General features: G+C 35.7%; 1 protein-coding gene across 2 annotated transcripts in view; it reads left to right on the forward strand.

Moving 5' to 3' along the window:
- Positions 1-22,510, forward strand: part of Vps13B (vacuolar protein sorting 13B) — a 965,007-nt gene that overhangs the window by 827,104 nt on the left and 115,393 nt on the right. The window lies entirely within an intron of this gene.

Genomic DNA, 22,510 nt, shown 5'->3' on the forward strand with positions numbered 1-22,510 from the left:
ACACACTGTTTTAAAACTTGTACTTGATTAAGCAGTTAAAACAGTTAATTATATCAAAAATAGACCACAAAAAATACGTATTTTTGGAAAATTATGTGAACTGGAGTCTGGTCATTTTTCTTTAATGTTGCATACTGAGGTTCCTTGGCTATCAAAAGGAAATGTACTTATGTGTATGTACGAGTTGCGTGAGAAAATGCTGATATTTTTTTCACTGGGGCAATCAAAATTTTGTGATTATTTAAGTGATGAAATTTGGTGCTGTAGATTAGCTTTTCTAGCAGATTTATTCATGCAGCTTAATAAATTAAATATCAGTATGCAAGGCCCAGAGGAAAATTTACTCACTTCTACTGACAAGTTGTTTGCCTATAAAGAAAAGTTGAGTATATGAAAAAAATAGATAAATGAAAAATATTTAGAAATGTTTCCATTGACTGCCAAAACGAATTATACAAAAATTATTAATGTAACAAGTGAAACATTAGAGCTGTTAAAGACAAAAATTATATTATCCATTACTTTCCATCCCTTGATTTATTTGTTGGAAAGAGACCCATTTACAACAAGAAACCTTCCAACATTAGAACTTAATCTGCAAGCGGAAGAATTATTGACTGAGATCCGTAGTGATCAGTCACTGGAAATTCACTTTAATAATGCTAATATTAGCAAATTTTGAATATTTAGCAAATTAAAATATTAACAAAATTCAAAATGAATATCCACTAGTGCAATTTGAATTTTATTGTCATTTTGCACTTCCTACTTGTGCAAAACAGGGTTTTCTGCTTTAGATTAAATGAGATTAAATAAAAAGAAAGAGAGAGAGAGAGACTAAAGTCGGTAGAGAGCAGCTGAGATTAAGCCTATCTACAATAAATCCTCATATCAAAAAACTGTACGTTCCCATCAAACCCAGTCTTCTCACTGATTAAAATGTTGTAATTGTATATTTGTTTGTTTTTATATTTAAATGTTAATTTTTTACATATTTTCTTTTAAATTTCATGTATGTTCTTTTAAATAATTTCTTTTCTTTTAAATTTCCTGAAATTCGTGTAAGTTCAAAAAAGAATATTAAAAGCATAATAAGTGATACCCAACAGAAATAACTTCCTGTTTGTGAATATATGTATATATATTATAAATATTATAATATATATATTATTTATAATATTTATGTATATTTATAACATTTTATATATATTTATAATATTTATATATACCAGTGGTTTTCAACTTTTGTTTTTTAATAACAGCACTACTAAGTAATTTAATTTATTTGTGGCACCCCTACTCAATTTTCTGCCTGTTAGATCTGATTCTCTCTCTCTCTCTCTCTCTCTCTCTCTCTCTCTCTCTCTCTATATATATATATATATATTTACTGATACGAAAATGCAATAGTGTATTTAATGTTAGTAAAAAATTATATCAGAACCGATTAATGCCATCTGTATGAGATTAAACATTAAATCTGTCTGTATATATATAATAATATATATGGTAGTAGTTAAATGTACCTCGAAGGTGAGGTATATGTAGGTCGGTATAGTGTAGAACCATTATAGCCTGTGATACGCCATAACCCATCAAGACATGAAGACCTAAGTACACGCCAACGGAAACTGGAAAAAAAAAAAATTACACATGCAACATATACGAATTATTAACATGTTAATTATGGGTAAGTAGATATGTTGAAAGGGACTTTATCGAGAGCTAACCCTTTTGATGTATCTACCGTAATTAACGAGCTATCAGTTTCTGTTATCATCATCCAGTTCAACAATTTCCAAATGATAGTAAAAAGTATACATAAATGTGGTATACAAAAATGAGATTTCCAAAACGTTAATACCCAAGGGGAAGGCATACCCAAAAATTTAAAAATTATTATAAAATTTTGCCGTAGACTGGCTTGATGACATTTACCCCGACGGATAGCTAATTTACAAAATTAATAGTTAGTATTACTAAGAATGAGATCCATCCACTGTTATACTTATATATGTGTGTGTGGTAAGAGTTTGGCTTTTAAATTATTAAATCAAAAAGATAGCATGCACTAACAGAAGGTGAACAGTGGTAGAGCAGAGTATAGCTATAGTACCTCAATCCCCCTCGAATTACTCTAATAGTTCATGAGGTATGAAAAAAGCAAGGTCAGCATAGGAAAAGCAAAGCATAAGGTTACTTAGGATTAAACCGGGAGCGTAACTTCCCGGGAAGTACCCCATTGTTTCCCCTCACTAATCTCATTGCCTGCTCTGTGCCCATTGTAGCAACTCTACATCCTTCCTAAAATGAGGCCTCCAGACCTGTATGCAGTAACTCAAGATGTGGCCTGACCATTGGCTTATACAATTGAATAATTACAATATAAATACAATATAAGCAATGAGGAGGTGTCCTTATTGCTGCTGCTAACAAAATTCCTGTATATCAGCAGTTCTCAACCTTTTTTTAATACTTGTACCACCAAAACCAAAATTGAAAAATTTCAGTACCACTTATTAAAATATGTATTTGTATTAAGAGGAAAAGTCAAGAATATTTGCATAATAAGGCTATGTTATAAATATTTTTATTTTATTTTTAATACAAAAATTGAACAAACTAAATATTTAATTTAATTGTAATCAATTACGATTAAATGCAGTAAATCGGGAGAACTTGAACAAATATTTAACAAAAATAATTGACTTAATGAGACACTTGAGCTTGTTTGACAGTAATTAGTTTCTTTATATGTGGTTCTATTTTACTTAATTTCAAATGTAAATTTGGCTCTATAATGAGTCTTATTCTACATTTGTTTTTTAAATACAGCATAAAAGAAAATCCTGTTTGACATAAATATTTAGAACAAAATGGCATTAAAAATTTTATTGCTTTCTGAAATTTCTTTAAAATCTTTCTTATGCTTAATCCAAAAGTTGATTAAAGTGTTGCTGTTGAAATCATCCATTAAATTAATGTCACAAAAAATTTCTAAAAGTTGCTAATTTTCTTCAGAAGAAAGATATTCTGATACATAATCTGAATAAAATGGATTCGTGTTCCAGTTTTCTTTTTCATAATCTTCTGGGAAATACAATTTGAAATTATGTATTAACTGAAAACAGTGACTTTTTATATTTGATACATGTCTCAATGTTAAATTATTTTCTCCATGAAAATTTTCTAAAGTTGGTAGGAAACTTAAAGACCTTTTTATCCAAGTCTGGATAAAAAGGTCTCTCTGTGGATGATTAACTCAAGTTTTTTATTGTTGCATTTACTTTTTCACTAACAGTGAAAAGGGTTGCATTTGGTCCTTGTAAAGTTAAATTCAGATCATTAAGTCTTCCAAAAATATCAGCTAAGTATGCTAATCTATCCAACCATAATCGCAAAGGGAAAACTCACACATTCGATCAAAGTTCAAAAAGACGATTTAAGACTTTACCTCTGGACAACCATCTAACTTCGCTATGCAGTAGTAGTTTTTTGTGATCACTCCCCATCTCTTGGCATAAAATTTTTAACATTCGCAAATTTAGAGCACGGGATTTAATAAAATTAACAATATTAATTGACTGATCTAAAATAGTTTTCAGTTCTTCGGGTATTGCTTTTGCATCCAAGGCTTCACGATGAATACTGTAATGAGTAAACGACTTCAGGAGCGACTTTCTTTATTGTAGCTACAACACCGCTATGCTTTCCTGTTAAAGCCCGAGCTCCATCAGTGCACCCTCTAATGTGATTCTTCCAAAGAATTTTCAAAGATATTGTGTTCCATCATAAAATTGTCCAAATTTTTTAAATATTTCATCTGCAGTTGTTTTACTAGGAAGAAGTTCACAGAACAAAAATTCTTCATTAATTGTAACTTCTGATTAAAATCGAATATATACCAATAATTGAGGAAAGCTTGTTGTTGTTATGTCTGTACTTTCATCTAATTGTAGTGAAAAATATTGACTTTGTTTTACCTTTTGAATGTTTTGTGGAATCTGCCATTTCATGAATGTGTCTGTGTACACTGTCATTTGACAACAGAATAGAATCATGTTTGGCAGCTGCTTTCTCATCAGATAGTGATAAAACAATATCTTTAGCTGCTGGTAATGTAAGATTTTCTTCAGTAGTGTGTGGTTTACCAGTTTTATCAATTTTTAAGCTTACAAGATAAGAAGCATCTAAAACTTTTTCATTTCTGGTAACAAAGGTTTTCAAGGATTGTTGTTATTTTTAAGCTCAGTTAATTTCTTTATAAAATAATCAATAATTTGTTTTTTAAATGTTCATGCTTTGATTCAAGATGCCTTTTAAGAAGAGAAGGCTTCATGGAGTGGTTGGATAACAATTAAAAATAAATTAGGCACTGAGTTTAGATTCATTTTCATCTCCATACCAGCGCCTCCGTAGCCAAGTGGGCAGGAGCGGCAGTGCGTAGCACATGTTTCTTGATTAGACCGGGGTTCGAGCCCATCACCACCAAATACGGAAAGGTCAGGGAATGACCACTGCATATCTTCGGAGCAATATGGCCTTAGTTGCTAATGCTCCTAAAAACCAAATAACAACAACAGTATCTCCATACCAAGTAAACCAAAATTGCAAATAGCTATCGTTGTATTTTCTAGTAACAATTTTGGGTTTTTTTTTTTGGTGGATTGCTACTAGTACTATGTACTTCCACATCCCTTTGTGATTTGTTTTCCTGCACACTGTCATCACATTTGCACTTAAGCTTTCCTAGCCATCTTTCCATTTTGAAAAAGATTTATTTCCTGTAAAAAAAAAAAAAAATGAATTTCAGAATTTAATAAAAACAATTTTAATATTTTAGTTTACAAGTATTTTAATCACACAAAAGAACTAACTTTTCTTCTTATCTTGTCGTAGGACATTGTGGTGGGAACAGGCAAGTTGCTGTTTCTACACACAGAGAAGCAGCGAAGACTTACAAACACACAGCATGAATGATTGACATCTCATAACTAAATGTTCCCAGGCAATATCTTGTGAGATCTCAATAAACCATATCATATTCGCAGAATCCACTGCATCTGTGAAGTATGATTGCTGTGCAGAAGCAAAGAGGACCCATGCTTCCTGAGAAACACATGATAAACAGAAGTAGGATAACAATTTTATCATCTTCAATTCTGAGAATGTTTGTTGCAATGAATCTTATGACTAAATTGTCACCAGAACACATAATCGTAACATTGTGGTGACAGAAATTAGAAGAAGCTAAATGAAAGGAAATTTTGATGTGAGATTAAATTACGTGAGCAGGTGCGCAGGACAAGGATTACGACAATTGACGCGGACTTTTACTAAATCCTCAATGCTGCACAGCAACTTACTAAAGCAACAATGCATACTAACAGCAACACTGCCATGTAAGAGAGAGTTTTCCAGAAAGGAATAGAAAACAACATGAGATAAGGCTTGGTTGCAATTAATTTTAAGCTTTCCAAGAAATATATAGCTATCCGCTTGGAGGTTGAACAAACAAAATATTTGAAAATCATCAACACATGATTCGTGAACTCCTGTTAGATTGAAAAAAGATAGGTAAAACATGTAATTATTTACCTTTAGAGGGGGGGGGGGAATTTTTAATTTTTATTTTTAGAAATTTCATAAATGTAAAAAATTCAACTATCGTTATTCACGTACCACCAAATCTTTTTCCACCTACCACCGGTTGAGAAACGCTGCTGTATATTGTTGAAAAAAACCTGAGAGCTGCCCTGACAATCTGTCTGCACTGTTCAGAGAACTTCATATCTTACTGTATGGTTACCTCCAAGTCTTTTTCATTTTCCAATACCCTGAGTATAATACCACACAGTTACTGCTATGTTCTAGTTCTGGAATTACTGCTACCCATGTGCAATACCTTGCATTTGTCAATGTTAAACTTCAATTGCCATTTCTCAGCCCATCTGTGTAATTTTTCTAGATCTTGTTGCAGCAGCATACCTTCATTACTGCCATTAACCATCCTGCCAACCTTTGTGGCATCTGCAAACTTAAACTTTAAACCTGATATAGCTTCATCAATATCATTAATAAATACAGAAAACAACAGTGGGCCCAGCACCGAACCCTATGGAACTCCACTACTAACGTTGGTCCAGAAATATCCAAGAGTTGGGCAAGATTTTGCAGCTCTGGCGATCGCTAAGTTTTTATTTATATTTAGCTATTTTATTGACTTGTTATATTAAATTATTTTCTAAGTAGCTTTATAGTCCTAGTCAAACTCCTTGGTTTATTTTGAATTTAGATGTCAATTTTGAAAGTTAATACTTAGTGTCCGTAGATTTTACTGTTCGTAACTTATCACCATTGTTATACGATACGGAATAGTGTAACATATATCCTGAACTTGATAGCATAAGGTTTGACGTGAAACTAGACAGTGAAATACGTGGCACTATATTAGAAATCTGTTAGCTTAGTTTAGTATTATCAATTAAAAATTTATTAATCTTATTAAATTGTAATCCTTAATATATGAATAGTTAAATTGTACTTAAACAGAATCATGACCCAGACTAGAGCAGCAAAGCAATGAGCACAAAGCAGCTGTAGTACTGTGGCTCAGGGGAGATCCAAAGGGGGCAATTCTACAATGCATCACAGCCAAAAAAATGTGCAAAGTGTGAAATGTTTGCAAACCTGTCTAGAACAGGATATGATCTAGCCAAGGAGCATGTCTTTGTGTTTGCTAGGTGCAGAGACTGTGAAGAAATTAGGTGCCAACTTTGTGCATTCTGATGGGCATCTGAGAGTTTGAGGTGTAGGTTAGATCCCCTCAAAGGTATTAAAGTGGGGGACCCATCCAGCTCTCAGCTGCCGAACTCAACATCAGAGCTCGCTCCTGTGCATCAGACAACATAGCAGCAATCTCCAAAACAGAATGCGCTGGTCCCACAGAAGCTAGTTATTCTCGGTGACTATATTGTCAGGGAGTTGGAGAATATATTATGCAAAAAGGATAGGTGGAACAGGACCAGGGCAAAAGTTGATGACGTTGTAGAGCAGAAATCATCTTTTAAGGGCACAAAAGGTGATATTGTTATACATGTGGGTACTAATGACCTTAAGAGTAAGAGATCTGCAGATTTACTTATTAAGTACAGGTCAATGTATAAATATAGTGCAAATGCATCAGGAATACATAGCTATATCTGAATAAATCAGAATGTTAATAAAACGGCATCGTTTTAACTTATATCTCATATTGTGAATACCTTCACAACGAGTTGCCATGATATTGCACTACTTCGAATAAGTAACGCTTCACCTAAGGAGAAGACTAATGTTACTTATTCTCAGATGGATACCACCACCCAGACGGCACCGTTTCAGGGCTATTTGGCCCTTCTTCGGTGGGTGGGTAGGTACCCGAGTGATGCAATGATGGCAAAAACAGTTATGAAGTATAACTCCACAATATGAGAGATGCCAGATGGTGTATCATGTATTTAGACTCAAGCGTTTAGATGCCCTAAACGCTTGAGTACAGGTCAATGTTAAAAAAAATTGTGTTAGGGTTAAATTTGAAATTTTCTGCAATTCTACCCAGAGTCAATAGGAGGGAGTATATGATGGGAGCCTTGTCAATCGATTCAGCCCTGGAGAGATTGTGCAAGGCTCATGGGGTAGAATTTTTTTCAGCATGGTCTGTGCTTGCTAACAAGAGAAACTGCTTCTACAGGGATGGGATACACTTAAATAGAAAGGGTGCAAGAATAATTGCTGATGCTATCGAGGCAATGTTAGGTGGGCTAGAAAACTGCTAGCTTGAGTGGGGGGAGTATTCACAGACTAAAATATTAACGGTAGCTACAGGCAGAGGCAAAATTGATTCTTGGACTGCTTCTATTGTAATGAGCAGTAGCCTGGAGCAATGGCTGGGGATTTCAAGAGCTGCTGGGAGTCATCATGAAACAAGTAAATACATGGGCTGTGTTAGGGTAATTAAGAGTAAAAAAAAAGTGCATGTATACCAATGCTAGAAGTATAGTAAATAAATTTGATGAATTTGAAGTGCTGATCAAGACATCAAAGGCAAATATTGTTGGGATATCAGACACATGGTGTCACATAGATATAACCAGTGCAGAATTGGAATTTGGGAGTACAATGTATACAGAAAGGATGGACAGGGTAAGAAGGTGGGAGGGGTTATGCTGTTAGTTAAGAAACACAAAATCTAAGGAAGTGCATCCAGTTGACATAGATGGTCAGTGCAACGTTGTCAGTTTGGTGTGATGTAAGCACTGGGAAAGCAAAAATGAGAGTAGGAGTGTGTTATAGGCCTAATGACGATGAGTACAGCAAACAATGTGCACAGAAATAGAATGGGCCAATAAATCAGTGTCTTGTAATGGGGAATTTTAACTTTCCAGATATTGACTGGAACTTGTGGATTGGTCACTCGCACACTAGCAAGACTTTTGTGAATTTATTGCAGGAGTGTTTTCTACAGCAGTTCGAGGGGCAACCAGAGGAAGTAACACTCTTCATCTGATTATCAGCAGTGATGATGCATGCATTAGGAATTTGCAGATAAAGGAACTACTAGGTGACAGTGATCATAGTGTACTGATGTGGGATTTACTTAAAGATGTAACTACCATCAAAGGTAAAGGGAATGGTTTTTGTTTTCGTAAAGGTGACTACAGTGGTCTGAGACAGTTTTTAAAATCTATACAGTGGGATTAAATGATGATGTTACCAACAGCGAATTCTAAATGGGAAGCCTTCAAGGATTTAACCTTGGAAGCTACTAGGCTTTTCATACCAACTAAGAAATACTGTTCAAGATTTAGACCAAAATGGATGTCATATGAACTAATGAGGCTCGTGGCAGAGAAAAAAAATGTGTGGGATGCATATAAATTATCAAGTGACATAGAAGCCTATGGCAGATATAAGCTAGTCTGTAATAAAGTCACAAGGCAGGTTGGGCAAGCAAAGGCTAATTATGAGAAATCCTTGGCAAAGGATGCAAAGAAAGATAACAAAAACTTCTTTTCTTATATAAACTCTAGAAGGAAGGGGATGAATCAGATTGGTCCACTTGATGTTGGTGGTTCGACTGTTGATGATCCTGCTGAGATAGCTGACAAACTGAATGAGTATTTTGCATCTACATTCACACATGAGGAATTCTGTAAGGAAGAGGAGGACAGAAGTTTATTAACTAACAGGGAGCTAAATGATTTTGTAATAATGGAGAGCAAAGTGGAGGAGAAATTGTTGAAGTTAAACATAAAAAAGGTACCTGGGGGTGGATGGAATCTATCCAGTTATATTGAAGAGGCAGCGAAGGAAGTTAGCAAACCCTTAGCCATGTATAAGGCCTTGAATAGTTTAAGCAGGCTCAATGGGATACTTCCGCTTGCACAAATTAAGAACCTGAGGGGGCATAGATTGAAATCTCATCACCACCAAATACAGAGGATGTGGAAAGGTCAGGGAATGACCAGCGCATATCCCGGAGCAATATGGCCTTAGTTGCTAATGCTCCTAAAAAACCAAATAACAAACAAACATAGATTGAAATTGAGCAAAGCTAGTTGTAGAATAGATGTGTGGAAGTTTACTTTTAGCCAGCGGGTAGTTGATTGTTGGAACAGACTTCCAGGGGCTCACATCTGGTGAGTATGGGATTGGCACACCCAGGGTCCTGAGCTGGATATCATCATTCTTCTGTTTCTTGGTGATTCCCTTCTACGTTTGACTCTCTCCCCCTCTGGGTGACTTGGGAATTTTTTTTTTGCTGGTGCAGCATAAGCCTTAGGCTTCCTTGCACCATATGGCTAGTAATAATGAATAATAATAATGAATAATCTGTTGTTGTGGAAGTTGATAGCTTATATAAATTTAAGGCTGAAATAGACAAACATTTGAAGTGAACGGATGGGCAAAATGGGAAGGGTTTTTTTTTTTTTTGTCTGATGCTATTTAAACTTGCTTTCTTGCATCATATATGCCTTAACTAATGCTAATTACCACTCTGTCATCTTTCCTTTCAGTTATTACAAACCCACTCAACTATCTCTTTATCCATAGAAGTAACAAGTCCTTAATATCACACTGCTCCAATTTGTACAGTAGTCTTTTATGTGCAACAATATCAAACGCTTTTTTGAAATCCAAATATATGATATCAGAATTATTTTTTGCATTGAGTTCCTTTGTCACTACATCATATCATACTAGTTAGACAAGGTTAGACATTTCCCTAATGACCTCAGGCTGTGACTGAAGTATAATTGCATTCCTGGAACAGAAGTTAAGCCAACTGGTCTGAAATCAATTGCACCTTGATTCCCCTTTCTGAACTGCAGATACATTCACACATCTCCACTACACAGGGACCTGCCGTGAATCCAAAAATTCTCTCATAATTATGGCTAAGGATTTGCTTAGCTCCTTTACTGCTTCCCTTAATATAATTCAATAGATCCCATCCACCCCAGGTGCCTTTTTTTGATTAACTTCAGCAGTTTCTTTTCCACTTTCCTTTCAGTTATTACAAACTCATTCAGTTCACTATTACAGTTTGATAAACTTCTGGCATCCACTTCCCAAAAGAATTCCTCATGTGTGAATATAGATGCAAAATACCAATTCAGTTTGTCAGCAGGTGAGCAGGACTATCAACAGTTAATTCATCAATATCAAATGGACCAATGTAATTCATTCCCGCCGACCGGGCTAGCCAGGTGGGTAAAGTGCCTGCCTAGCAACCCAAAGGTCGCAGGTTCGAATCCCGCCTCGGGCTTGGATCAAAGTACTGCAAAAACCTTGGAAGGTGCATTATGCTCACAGAAGCCGATGCGCCAACAACTACCAAAAAAAAAAAAAAAAAATCGTTCCCATCGTTCTAGACTCTTTACATAAGTAAAAAAGTCTTTGCTGCTGTTCTTTGCATCCTTTGCCAAAGATCTTCCATAATCCACCTTGGCCTGCACAGCCTCCTTTGTGACTTAATTGCAGACTAGTATACCTGATAATTTTATGAATTCCATGCATTTTTCTTCTCTGCCACATGTCTCATTAGTTCATCTGACATCCATTTAGGTGTAAGGCTTGAACACTATTTCTCAGTTGGTATGAAAAGCCTAGTACCTTCTATGATTATAATCATAGAAGATTTTCAGATCATCATAGATTTTTAGAAATAATTATTTCCCTGAATGTTCCATTTAGAATTTGTTGTTGGTAACATCATTAATTGGTCCCACTGTATAGAATTTAAAAACTTGTCAGTGACCACTGTAGTCTTCTTTATGATAGCAAATACGCTTCCCTTTACCCCTGATGGTAGTTAATCTTTAAGCAAATCCCACATCAAAGACTGTAATCACTGCCACCTAGTCTTTCTTTTTATCTGAAAATGTGAAGAATCACTGCTGATAGTCAGATCAAGAATATTGCTCTCTCTTGTTGCCTCTCTAACATACTGCTATAGAAAACAGTCATCAAATAAATCAACAAACATCTTGCTAGTTTTTCAGTGATTATATCTGGAAAGTTAAAATCCCCACTATTAAGACATTCTGATTTACTGGTTCACTCAATTTCTCTCTATGAAATTGAGTGAACATTAGGCCTATAACACACTTCTCCTTTTTTTTTTTTTCTTCTCCCAATGCTTATATCACACCAAACTGATTCAACATTGCATTGGCTACCCATGTTAGCTGGATGAGTACCTTATAATTTATCTGCCTCTAATATAGAGTATAATCCCCCTCCTGTCCTTTGTGTATACGTTGTACTTCCCATATATAAATTTTGCATCCCTTGTATCTTAGTGACACCATGTCTCCGATATCCTTGCAATGTTTCCATTTGAAGTCTTGACCAGCACTTCGAATTCATCAAATTTATTTACTATGCTCCTAGTATTGGCATTTGTGCACCTTTTCTTACTCTTATTTACTCTACCACAGCCCATGTATTTCTTTTTTCCAAGATGACTCACAGCAGGTCTTGAAATACCCAGTTCCTTGCTTTCTGGACTGCAGCATGTTCCATTTAAAGCAATGCAAAAATCACTTTTGTTTCTGCCTGTGGATATTGTTAATCTATTAGTCTATTTATCCCCTCCCCAAGCTTGCAGTTTTCCAACCCACCTAAGATTGTCTCAACAGCATCAGCAAATATTTTTGCACCCTTTCCATATAAATGTATCACATCTCTGTAGAAGCAGAGTCTCCTGTTAACAAGCACAGACCACAATAAAAAATTCTACCCATTAATCTGTGTATGATCTCTCCAGGATGAAATTGATTAATTGCACTTACTCCTATCATATCTGGGCAGAATTGCAGATACTTTCAAATTCAACTCTAGCTCACGACTTTTTCTCAATTACTTAAATCTGATATTAGACCAGATTTAAATAACTTGGATATTATACCTAACAGTAATATAATATTTAATAACCAATCTCTTTTGGAGGCCCAAATTACAGTATTTCACAAATATAAACCTTTGATTTTCAAAGTCTTTTTGCCAGCATTAATCTTCATAAGTTAAAATCTGCCATTAATGAAATATATCATAAATATAAATAAATGCATTGCCATATATTGGAACAGTCTTATTAATCAGTGTTTTTAATATTAAGAGTATAAGATTTTTAAGAGTATAATGTTTTGCCAGCAAATCATAAATACATGATTTGAGAGGGTGCTAACTCTCTTTAAAAATTACAGCTGTGAGTTACAGGCTCCGAAAAACCGATAAGTGTTTGCCTTTTTATTTACATAATTGTTATTTTATATTGTGCTTAATATGTAGTCTTAAGTTATAGTTATGCTGGTTATTTTTTATTTTAATTTAGATAAAGAGTTTTTGTGGATTACTACTTAATTTACATAAAACCGTTATTTTCGTTCGAATCTTGCAGCCATTGTTTTCGTATATAGTGGTAGGGAATTCAAATTTTTCATTAAGATAGCCAGGTAGCTCTAACGCATAATTATATAGATTAATACGCTTCACTGTTTCTATTAGATAGCATAGTATTGACATTTAATTGTTTAATCTTATTAATTTAAAATAGCATGCCCCAAACTAGAGCAGCAAAGCAACGGGCACAAAGTGGCAGGAGTGCTGTGACTCGGGGAAGAACTGAGGGGGGGCGATTCTCCAACGCATCCCAGCCTAAAAAAATGTGCAACTTGTGAAATGTTTGCCGAACTCTCTGGAACAGAACATGATATTGCCATGGGGGATGTCTTTCTTTGTGCGCGATGTAAGGAGTGTAAGGAAATCAGGCGAAAACTCAGCGTTGTTATGGGCTTATATGAGAGTTTGAAGGACAGGGTGGATGCCCTCGAAAAATGTAAATTGAGGGGCCCATCAAGCTCTCAGCTGCGCCACATCAATGCCAGAGCTTGCACTTGGTCATCACACAACACAGTGGCAACCCCCAAGGCAGAATGCGTTGGTCCCACAGGAACTAGTAGTTGTTCGTGACTCTATTGTCAGGGAAACGGGTAACATGCTTTGTAAAAAGGATAGGTGGAACAGGACCAGGGTATGTCTGCCAGGGGCAAAGGTTGATGACGTTGTAGAGCAGATATCATCTTTTAAGGGCACAAAAGGTGATATAGTTGTACACGTTGGCACTAATGATATTAAGAGTAGGAGACTGGCAGAATTACTTAATAAGTACAGGTCACTGTTGAACAAAAGCCGAGAATTATGGTTGAATTTGAAAGGGTCTGCAATTCTGCCCAGACACGATAGGAGGGAGTATATGATGAGAGCCTTGTCAATCAATTCGGCCCTGGAAAGATTGTGCAAGGCTCAAGGGATAGAATTTTTTTCAGCCTGGTCTGTACTTGTTAACAGGAGAGACTGCTTCTACAGGGATGGGTTACACTTAAATAGAAAGGGTGCAAGAATATTTGCTAATGCTATCGAGGCAGTGTTAGGTGAGTCGGAAAACTGCTAGCTTGGGGGGATACAAGGACTAATAGTTTAACAGTAGCCATAGGCAGGTGATTCTTGCACAACTTCTATTAGAATAAGTAGCGACCTGGAGCAAGGGGTGTTGGGGGTTTCAGGGACGGATGGCAGTCATCCTGAAATAGGTGGATATATGGGATGTGTGATGTGTTAGGGTGAATAGGAATAGGAGCATGTATGCTTGCATGTATACCAATGCTAGAAGTATAGTAAATAAATCTGATGAATTTGAAGTGGTGAATTTGGTCAAGACATCAAAGGCGGATATTGTTGGGATAGCAGAGACGTGGTGTCACACAGATATAAGGAATGCAGAACTGGAATTTGGGGAGTACAATGTGTACAGAAAGGATAGACAGGATAGAAAGGGAGGAGGTGTTATGCTGTTAATTAAGAAAAACATAAAATCAAAAGAAGTGCACCCAGTTGATATAGATGAACAGTGCACTGTTGAGTCAGTTTGGTGTGACATAAGCACTCCGAAAGCAAAAATAAGAGTAGGAGTGTGTTATAGGCCTAATGACTCGAATGAGTACAATGAACAATTATACAGAGAAATAGAGTGGGCCAATAAATCAGAATGTCTTATAATGGGGGATTTTAACTTCCCAGATATTGACTGGAACTTGTGGGTTGGTCACTCACACACTAGTCAGACTTTTGTAGATTTATTGGATGATTGTTTTCTGCAGCAGCATGTTAGAGGCAACCAGAGAGAGTAATACTCATGATCTGGTTATCAGCAATGATCACTCGTGTATTAAGAATTTGCAGATAAAGGAACCACTAGGTGGCAGTGATCACAGTGTACTGATGTGGGATTTACTTAAGGATATAATTACCATCAGGGGTAATGGAAAGGGTTTTTCCATTAAGGTGAGACCACTGTACTCACCTTCCGTAAAGGTGAGTACAGTGGTCTCAGAGAGTTTTTAAATTCTGTACAGTGAATTTACTGATGTTACCAACAGTAAATTCTAAGTGGGAAGCATTCAAGGAATTAATCGTCGAAGCTACTAAAAGTTTCATACCTATTAAGAAATATTGTTCAAGGTTTAGGCCTAAATGGTTATCAAATGAACTATTGAGACTCGTAACAGATTGGGATGGGATGCATATAAATTATCAAGCGACTCAGAAGCCTATGGCAGATATAAGCTAGTCTGTAATCAGGTCACAAAGGAGGTTAGGCTGACGAAGGCAGATTACGAGAAATCATTGGCAAAAGATGCTAAGAAAAACAGCGAGGATTTCTTTACTTATATAAACTCTAAAAGGAAGGGGATGAATCTGATTGGTCCACTTGATATCGATGGATCGACTGTTGATGATCCTGCCCAAATAGCAAACAAACTGAATGAGTGTTTTGCATCTACATTCACACACGAGGAGTTATTAAGGTTTGGAAATGGCAGAAGGTTATCAAATTGTAGCAGGATACTTAATGATTTTGTAATAACTGAGAGCAAAGTGGAGGAGAAATTGTTGAAGTTAAACTTAAGAAAAGCACCTGGGGTGGATGGGATCAATCCAGTTATATTAAAGGAGGCAGCAAAGCAACTAAGCAAACCCTTGCCATAATTATGAGAGCATCCTTGGACTCGGGGGAGGTTCCCACGGGCTGGAGATGTGCAAATGTATCCCCAATTCACAAAGGGGGGGATCGAAGGGTGACACGAGTAATTACAGACCAGTTAGTTTAACTTCTGTTCCGGGTAAAATAATGGAGTCACTGGTTAAAGATGCATTGCAGGATCATCTAGACAAGACTGCAGCAATAATTCAGACACAGCATGGGTTTGTTAAGGGAAAGTCTTGTCTGACAAATTTGATAGGATATTATGATGTGGTTACAAAGGAACTGGATGCAAAAAATAATTTTGATATCATCTATTTGGATTTCAGGATTGCGCATGAAAGACTATTGTACAAATTGGAGCAGAATGGTATTAAGGGTAAGTTGCTACAATGGATAAAAGGATGATTAAGTGGGAGAAGACAGAGGGTGGTAATCAATGGGTGCTGCTCTTCATGGACTAATGTTATTAGTGGAGTCCCACAGGGTTCGGTGTTAGGTCCACTGTTGTTTTGTATATTTATCAATGATATTGATGAAGGTATATCAGGCTTAATGTCGAAGTTTGCAGATGATACAAAGGTTGGCAGGGTTGTTAATGACAGTAATGGCAGTGTGCTACTGCAACAGGATCTAGATAATTTAGGCAGATGGGCTAAGAAGTGGCAACTGAAGTTTAACCTTGACAAATGCAAAGTACTGCATATGGGTAGAAGTAACCCCAGAGAAACGACCAACTGTGTGGTACTATACTTAGGTTGTAGAAAATGAAAAAAGACCTGGGAGTAATTGTGCAGGCAGATATGAAGTTTTCTGAGCAATGCTGCCAGGGCAGGTCATGGGGTTTTGTCAATATATAGGAATTTTGCTAGCAGGGAAAAGGAGGTGATTATCCCTCTGTATAAGGCAATTGTCAGGCCACGCCTTGAGTACTGCGTACAGATCTGGAGGCCTCATTTTAGGAAGGATGTAGATTTACTTGAGCGTGTACAGAGAAGGGCAACAAGATTGGTGAGGGGAATGAAGGGATCCTCTTACCAAGAGAGGCTTAAGTTCTGCAAATTGCAGTGGCTGGAGACTAGGCACCTGTGCGGTGATCTGATTGAGGTATATAAGGCCTTGAATTGGTTGAGCACGCTGAATTCTGATGGGATCCTTCCACTTGTTCAGATTACGAACCTAAGGGGGCATAAATTCAAATTAAGAAAAGACAGATGTAGAATAGATGTGCGGAAATTTGCCTTTAGCCAGCGGGTGGTTAATTGCTGGAACAAACTTCCATCTGTCGTTGTGGAAATTGATAGGTTGAATAAATTTAAGAAGGAACTGGACAGGCATTTGGAGGGAATGGTGTGATTTTTTTTTTTTTTTTTTTTTTTTTTTTTGGCTGATGCTGCATAAGCTCATATACATGCTTGCTTGCATCACATGCCACTACTACTACTACTACATCTGTGAGCAGTTCTCCTTCGTGAATTATTGCTAATCACGATTATTGCTAATTACAGATTATTGCTAATCTGTATCTTTATTATTATTATTATTAGCCATAGTGCAAGGAAGCCTGAGGCTTATGCTGCACCAGGCAAAAAAATTTTGATTTACCCTGTGACCCAGAGAGAGAGAGAGAGAGAGAGAGAGAGAGAGAGAGAGAGAGAGAGAGACAAGGAAATCACCAAGAAAGAGAAGAATGATGATATCCAGCTCAGGACCCTGGGTGTGCCAAGCCCATACTCACCAGATGTGTGAGCCCCTGAGGTCTGAAGCCATAGGATTTCTTATCTTTATTTGTGTTGGTGATTCATGTGTGCTTAATTGTCCACATTTTCTCCATGATTTTGGCCATTTATATCCTTAGGAACTTCTTTTGAATCAAACTAACAGTAAAAACAAAAAAGCCAATTATTTCAACTTGAATATAAATATTGATAATGGTCATCCAGTTATTAATTGCTCTAATAAAGATGATGTTTTTAATTTTAATGTGGTTAATTTCTCGCATTGGTTATTCACTATTTATAAAAGTGTTCATTCCAATGTTCCAGGATTGGTACTATTTGCGATGATATTGAAACTGCAGTTGTCAATATTAAAAAGTTTTATTCTAAGCTAATTGGCAAGTTATTTCTTTTGACTTGTAATTCTTCAGTGTCATTTTCTTAATGCATTGGATATGATCATTCATAAAACGCTATTACCATATTATGTGTATAAAAATCTAATTTTTGTTTAGCTTAGACATATGTCTATCAGTTTACTTATCCCTCCCCCCCCCCAATCTGAAACGTCCAGGTTTGTATATAGCAGTGTTTCCATGAAAAATCATAATTAATTAAAATTTTTTTTTTTTTTTTTTTTCAGTTTAACTTTTGCATATTTGAAGTGTACAACACTTATTGTATGAGTATATTTTAACATTATTTTTTCCAGTTATTGACAGATCACATACTAGATATGACATATTTACTCAACACTTTCAAACTCGTGCATCTTAATCCCTCAGCCTCCTGCTGACATATTTTTGCAGGTGGTGGGGCTGTCTTTGCAATTACAACATCAGTTCTTATTCTGCAGTAAGCTAGTAAGCATAACACATAACCAAACTAGCTTCTCTTGTATAAAGATCAGCATTTCCAAATATTGTTACTAAAATAAATGACTATTCATTTGTGGCTGAAAGGAGAAACTTTACAACAAAAAGCAAGTTCTTCTAATGGTGCAACTGTGGCCGATATAAACAAGCACAATATTGTGACACTTCAAAGTGAGGATGAACAGTCGCAGCCTTTTGTTGCACAAAAATCTGTTAGTACTAGTGAGCTGTCCAAAGTGAAACAATTTCTATCAAAGTGCATAAAAGAAACAAAATTCAGCTAATAAAAGACTAAAACGAAAGTATGATGACAGTTATTTGTATTTCACTTTCACATGTGTTGGAAATAAAAATCCTCTTCATGCACAGTGCATCACGTGTAATAAATACTAGCAAACAGTTCTTTGGCTCCCGCTAAACTTCATAGGCATTTGGAAACCAATCACGATGAATACAAAGATATAAGTTATTTTAAGAGACAGCATGACTTGAAAATTGTAAACTTTCTATGATTTAGATTGCTAACACAGACAATGAAAGTTCAACAGAATCATCTTAATGAGTAAGTTGCCACATAGCACTTACTGGAAAAGTGCATACTATTGGAGAAATGCATACCAAGCCTAATGGCCGACCGGGCTAGCCGAGTGGGTAAAGTACCTACCCGGCAACCCAAAGGTCGCGGGTTCGATTCCCGCCTCGGGCTTGGATCAAAGTACTGCAAAAACCTTGGGAGGTGCAATATGGCCACAGAAGCCGATGCGCCAACAACTACCAAATCAAAAAAAAAAAAAAAAAAAACCAAGCCTAATGTGAAAAAAGTTGTAACATGCATGTTACAACATCTTGAATTAGCAGTCTGCTAAAAAAAATGAGGCAATACAATTATCAAAGAATACTGCAGCATATCATATTAAAGATCTTTCAAATGACATGGAAAAAGAGCTAGTTTGTCGACTGAAACTTTGCAGTAATTATTGCAAATAGCTGAGTCCACTGACATTTCAGGACTTGCTGTGCTACTAGGATTTGTCCAATATGATTTAATAATACTATTGAAGAGAACCTGTGCTTATGTGATTCTCTGCTAAGCAATACCATTGGGGAAGAAATATTCAACTGTATCAACAATTTTATCAGAAAGCATGAAATTAGTTGGGGAAAATGTATTGATGTATGTATGTATTGATGGTGCTTGGGCAATGGTCTGAAGGTGGAGGATTTGTGATGCAAATCATAAATGTGGCACCATAAGCACTGACAGTCATTCTTGTTTATACTCCGGCATGGCCACCAGGTCAGTGGAGTTTACAATAAACCATCAATACAAACGTTAATCCTATTTAGCAGTCACGAGCTTGAACCCCGGTCCACTCAAAGAGCGCATGCTACTGCACTCATGCTCATGACCACTTGGCTACATCAGGCCATTGTGTTCTACACAGACAAGCACTGGCAACTAAAAAAATACCAGCATATCTAAAAATTGTGCTTGATGAAGCTGTACGAATGCTTAACTTTGTCATATCTTGACCACTTCAGTCAAGGTTATTTGAAATTTTGTGTGATGAAATGGATAGTCGGCATAAAGCGCTTCTTTTACACATGAGCAAAGTGCTTGTAAGACTTTTTGGATTTCATAGTGAACTACTGATATTCTTCACTTCTGGTAACTTAAGACAAAATTTTAATGACTGTTTGACAAATTCCTTGTGATTAATGAGGCTCTCGTATCTTGCAGTTATTTTTTTCAAAATTAAATGAAATTAATCTGTTGCTGCAAGGGAAGAATGTGACAATTTTTAGTACAATGGATAAAATTCTGTATATCTCTATAGAATTAAATAACTTTGACTGCTTCCTCCAGATAGAAATAAATTCTACAGTCCATGAAGAAATTTCCAGCACAATTTTACAGCACTTATGTGATGCAGTCATCTTTATTAGAATATTTTTGTACAACCACCAATGATAAATTTTGGGTTTGAAATCTGTTTATAATTACAGTCAAACCAGATGATTACGAAATCGCATGATTGTGAAAGCCTAATTGATTTTATTTCTTACCCTGATTTAAAACAAAAGTTTAAGGATCTTCCGCTAAGTAATTTTTGGAGTAGCCTAATAGAAGAAGATGGTTAAACTTGCAGTTCAAGTATTACTTCCTTTTCCTACAACTGATTTGTGCGAGACTGGACTTTCCTATATTACATACGATGAAAATCAAATACAGGAATAGACTTGATGCTTCACCTGACATGAGGATTGAACTTTCCAGTATTATTCCTAATATTAAGTGAATTTGTGATAAAAAAAAAAAAAAAAGCACAAACACCAATCCCATTAAAACCGAATTTGTATTTTCCTTTTAAAAATTTAATTTGCTTTGTTTTTGTGTGCATATAACTTTTTGTTTTATGCAGAACACAGTTGTTAATTTTGAATGGATTTTTATAATATTTTATACATGTTTTTCTGATAGAAATTACACATTAGCAATATTTTATTTTTTTATTTTGATTTTGTTTTCAAAAATAAAATATATTTCAGCATTAATTATGTATTTTTTTTTTCAAAAACATAATAGCTACAAAAGAATATGTGCTCCTTAAATATTTTGTAAGATAAAAAGTATTCCATGACTAAAAAGTTTGGCAAACTGTGGTATATAGTATACACCTTACCATTGCAGTGTCTTACAGTCTTGAAAATTTGTTACCCACTGAATGGCTATCTCAGTTTCTTTTAATTCAGATTTCCATTCAAGGCCCTATCTTTAAGAATGATTATTTCACCCCTGAACTGCCATAGCCAATCTATTTATCTTCCTTTATTTTGCTACTTAGTTCTATACTTGGCTGTATTTGTCATAAATTTAATTAAACATCAATAATACACTTATTTCTGTTTCCTCCAATTTATTGATTTCTCCTATCTTCTCCACCTGAGGTCATTAGTCTTAATCATTTTAAGTGCTAATAATTTCCTATGTTTTTAGGTGTACATTTGACTTGGGGAAACAGTAAGTTCTTTTTTTATTATTTTTGTGTATTTTTACTTATTCTATTTGATCCCCTGTTGGGTCAACCATAAACTGCATACTTGTTTTTAATAGTATTTTCTTTTGTGTTTTTGTCATTCCTTCCATATTGATTAATTCTAAATTCAAAATTTACTTAGCATTAGTAGAGGCATAAAATGCAAGAAAGCAAGCTTATGCAGCATCAGCCAAAAAAAAAAAAAAAAACCTCCCATTTCACCACACCATTCATTCAAAATGCCTGTCCAGCTCAGCCTTAAATTTATTTAGGCTATCAACTTCCACAACAAAAGACGGAAGTCTGTTCCACCAATCAACTACCTGCTGGCTAAAGGCAAATTTCCACTCATCTTCTACAACTGTCTTTACTCAATTTGAATCTATGCCCCCTCAGGTTCTTAATCTGAGCAAGAGGAAGAATCCCATCAGCATTCAGCTTTGCTCAACCCATTCAAGACCTTATACACCTCAATCAGATCGCCTCGCATGTGCCTACTCTCTAGGCATTGCAATTTGCAGAACTTAACCTTTCTTGGTAAGAGCATCCCTTTGTTCCCCTCACCAATCTTGTTGCCCTTCTTTGTACTCGTTCTAGCAACTCTACATCCTTCCTAAAATGAGGCCTCCAGACCTGTATTCCTATATATCATTGACCTACCCTGGCAGCCCATCTGCACTGGTCAGCAAACTTCATATCTGACTGCACAATTACCCTCAGTTCTTTTTCACTTTCCGCTTCCTTGAGTGTAGTACCACAGAGTTGGTATGTTTCTCTTCAGTTATTGCTACCCATATGCAGTACTTTGCATTTGTCAATGTTAAACTTCAGTTGCCACTTCTCAGCCCATTTGCCCAACTTATCTAGATCCGGTTGGAGTAGTATACTGTCTTTACTGTCATTAACAACCCTGCCAACCTTTGTGTCATCTGCAAATTTGGACATTAAGCCTGATATACCTTCACAAATATCATTGATGAATACACAAAATAATGTTTATGTAAGAAACACTTTATGTAAGAAATATTTGCATAATGTTTAAGTAAGAAACAGTGGCCTACATGCTGCTGTCTTTTCTCACAGTTTCTTTGGTTGACCCTTGATAATGACACTGAGATTGTGTGTTATACAACATGTTTTTTTTTTTTGTGTGTGCATGCATATATACACTAGTTCTGGTATTCCTTACTACTTATATATAGCTGTCTTTTACAGCTTTTCAATTTATTTATATAAATATATATATATATATATATATATATATCTTTTTTTTTTTTTTTTTTTTTTTTC

Source organism: Mastigoproctus giganteus, chromosome 12 (assembly GCF_048544385.1).
Source record: "Mastigoproctus giganteus isolate SK-2022 chromosome 12, ASM4854438v1, whole genome shotgun sequence".
In the NCBI taxonomy this organism is placed as follows: domain Eukaryota; kingdom Metazoa; phylum Arthropoda; class Arachnida; order Uropygi; family Thelyphonidae; genus Mastigoproctus; species Mastigoproctus giganteus.